The sequence below is a fragment of the Euprymna scolopes genome, chromosome 14 (genome assembly GCF_053919585.1).
Source record: "Euprymna scolopes isolate OS-2025 chromosome 14, ASM5391958v1, whole genome shotgun sequence".
NCBI lineage: Eukaryota > Metazoa > Mollusca > Cephalopoda > Sepiida > Sepiolidae > Euprymna > Euprymna scolopes.
Window position 1 is genome coordinate 49,655,446 of NC_136495.1, and position 3,973 is coordinate 49,659,418.

The following is a 3,973-nucleotide window of genomic DNA, read 5'->3' on the forward strand; positions in this document are numbered from 1 at the left end:
ATGAGACAATGAGGTCAAGTTTGACTGCGGAATAGTATTTCATTTACTGCGGATTTTTTTATTTTTATTTTTATTTTATTTTTTTTTTTCCCAAGATGTTATAGGAAAAAGACTAACCCACATGCGACGAGCGACAAATGTTGAATATTTATCTTCCCGAAATCGAGCAAATAAAATAGACAGGCGAGATTCGTTGTTAACTCTGAGATATTACGATTTATATGTGATGTAAAAAGTTTTAAAAGTTGTGAAGCGAGCGACCGCTTCTCTGAAAAAAGCCTTTTGTAAACATACAGAAAAAGCGAACACACATACAAACATACATACATTTTCGCTTTTATATTTATAGATTATATTTATTTTGTTATTAAAATCGTAACGGCAAAAAAAAAAAAAAAATATGCTTACAATCTGAGTACGACTAATGCTTCGGAGACACTAACATGGATGAGTCGTCCGCGAGTTAGAGTTTTTGTGTTTGAATGTATACAGATAATACATTATGACCAAAACAAAATTTGTTTGAAAAAGGCGTTCATGGTTCGATTTTCGTGGTTTAGGGCGTCTGTAAAGCGAGGTAGAACTTATATGGTATGTGTTTTAACATAGCTCACAGAAAATGAAACTATGTGTATATACTAAAGTCGAATATTATGGTGCATTTGCTGTCTCAAAACAAAGAAAAATTGTTTCTTAGGCGGCGCTTTTTTTTTTTTTTTTTTTACAAAAAAGTATTTTTACTAAGCGGGAAAACTTTCAGCCTTTCGCTGTAAGTTTATCTCTTTATCGAAATTCGATACTATTGACCAAACTATATCTATTTTATCTGTAGAGGTGATTGTGGGTTAATATCTGACCGCCTATATACTGCATAGATGATCAAAATCGATCCTATTTAATTTTACCGCGGTATTGACGATCGCATAATTCGCTATGTCATTCCTAAATCCAATGAAATTCCCAGAAATCAAAAACAGTGGTTTGAAGAGTTACATCGTGTACAAAAAATTGGCATTTAATAACAAACATCTGATCTGCTAGGCAACAGAAAAATACAAGAAAACAATAACCACATCTGTATAATGGAATAGCTTTGTGGGTTGATGTAAAATTCAAATCTCGTATTTTGTTTCGTTTTTGTGATTAGCGAATGACGGAACATACCACACGAAGTAGCAAGAAACTTTATCTCCAGAACTGGAATGCAGCGAGCGGTAACGATTGATTTAGAAAGGCGTTCGAAGTTAACGGAAAAGCACGCGCATATATAATATGGCTATTTAGTTTATTAGTATAAAGTTCAATGATACGGGGGAGAATCATACACACATACACGCGCTCGCGTACACACATGCACACACATACACACATACATATATATATATATATATATATATATATATATATATATATATATATATATACTATTATATAAAAGGAACTTTGTGCGTCTGTGTGTGTGAGTTCGTTTACTAAGGACTTAAAAACGAATGTCCAATTTTTATGAAATTTAATACAAATGTACTTTATGTATTTGGAAGTGTTCTTAGATATGTTTTTATCGGAATGTCTTCGATAAGTATCGATAGTCGATAATCGAAATAATCCGATGAAAGAAGGAACCAGCGATTTTGATCAAAGTTAACACCTTACACAATCTAATATCACAAGTGAATTTGAGAAGTTTTATTATCACACAAGCCGAAAGACCCGACATATAAAGCAACAGTAGTTCGAAATGTTTCTGTTTAGAGCACTATTTAACTATGGTAACTGACTTTTGGATTTTAAACTTTATTCAAGCCATTGTATATAAACAAAAAGTTTATAAAATGAACAGTATGTTCTCTACAGTGCAATTACTACACTATATTGTGGACTAAGTCACTGCGTAGAAACATGTGAAGCTTCTTTCTGGTGTACCACGTTGGGTCCCCAACTAGACCGGGCAGTCAATCGATTTGATTGGAAAAAATGGGCGATTTTATCGATTACGATGACGATAAAAATATGGGAGTATGAAATATTAATTGATTATCATTTCATCTCAGGCAACGTCGGGTCTCCCTGCTATATATATATATATGTATATATATAAAAATGTAACTCTTGATTCGTTCGTAATTAATAGTCTAAATAACTAAATAAATGATTGCTTCGACATTTTGTTTACTGTACCAATGCGTGTTTCTATATATCTCTTTTTAATTATAACATTATACTTAATTTTTCTATAATAAATAGGTGGTTTCCTTTGTACCTATATGCCATTTTTTATTTATGGACAATTATTTATCACCGCTGGCCGTCACGTGACAAGTGTTTCCAATTTAGCGGTTTTCCCGCTAGATCTGGAGATTTCGTTTGCAATCTAACGAGGAATTCTAGAAAATCTGGAGATATTTCGCACCTACACACCCGCAATTTTAGGTTAAAAAATAAAGAAAAGCGCTTGAAAATACTTGTTTGTATTTGAAGAAAACAGGCATACACTCGTTTATATAGATCAATATTAGTACGTAAACATACACATGCTCAAAGAATGAAAATAAAACTAGGTATGATATTATAAGATAATGAAAAAAGGGGAAAGAAAACCTGTGGCCTTTTTAAAAAATTCTCAACATTTCGTCCCAATTTTCGGAAGACTTCCTCAGAAGAATGATAAGGATGATTCAGGAAAATGAAATATATCAAAGATGAGAGGAGAATCCTATGAAATATGGGACATTTATATATTTTGTGGCATATAGGGAATATGTTTAAAAATGTAAGTGGAGGCGTATGTAAAACGTAAGTAAACAATGTAAAATTATTTACATAAGTGGAGAATAGGTTTAAGATGAAAATAACCAGGTTGGGGAAAGCGATTCAAAATGTATGTGAAATAAAACTAATCAGGTTTCGAGTCTATGTATAAAATGAAGATAAAAAAATTAGAGGAAAATCCTATGAAAAGTGAGATATTTATATATTTTATGTACATATAGAGAAGGCGATTAAAAATGTAAATGGAGAAATGTTTGTAAAACATAAGTGGGGAAACGTAAGTAAAAAAATAAAAATTAATAACTTAAGGTGGGGGAATTTGTTTAAAATGAAAGTAATAAACTTTTTAGATCTCTGTACCAATGTGCTTTATTGCATTGGAATTTATGATTAGTGCCGACTCAAGGATTACGAGGGGCGTGCAATAAGTAATTCCCCTGACCCACTTCCCATAGTAGTAGAGCAAAACTTGGAACAGTTATCAGTCTTTCTCTACATAGGAACCACCCAGAGTTATGCATTTCTCCCATCGTTTGATGCAGCTCTGGAGACCGTTTTTTAGAACACCCCAGGTTGGTCCTCCAACCACGAAGTGACTTTAGAAATCAAGGCTGCATCATCTGGGAGACGCTTTCCTTTCAAAAACAATTCACGGCTGGGAAAAGGTGAAAGTCAGAGGGTGCAAGTCAGGAGAGTAGGGAGGATGGGGTAGGATTTCATAACCATACGCCCGTAATTCTGATCTGGTGACATGCGAGTTGTAGACCGGAGCGTTGTCCTGCAGGAGGAGGGTACCTTTGTTGATCTTGCCCCGCCTCTTGATTTTGATAGCTTCCCTTAATTTCCTCAAAAGTGAAGCATAATAGACTCCTGTAATTGTGGTATCCTTTGCCAGGAAATCTGTCATCACTGCTCCGTCCTGGTCTCAGAAGACTGTGAGCATGACCTTGCCAGCGGAGGGCTGCACCCTTTCCTTCTTTGGAGGTGGTGAGTCCAAGTGCTTCCACTGCATTGACTGGGCTTTGGTCTCTGGATCATAGTGATGGACCCAGGTTTCATCCTGTGTAATCAGTCTTTTGAAAAACTTTGACTCATCTTCTTGGCACATCTCCAAATTCATCCTCGAGCACTCGACGCGTTATCGCTTCTGGAATGGTGTGAGCAACCTGAGAATCCATCTGGAAGACACCTTATGCATATGCAA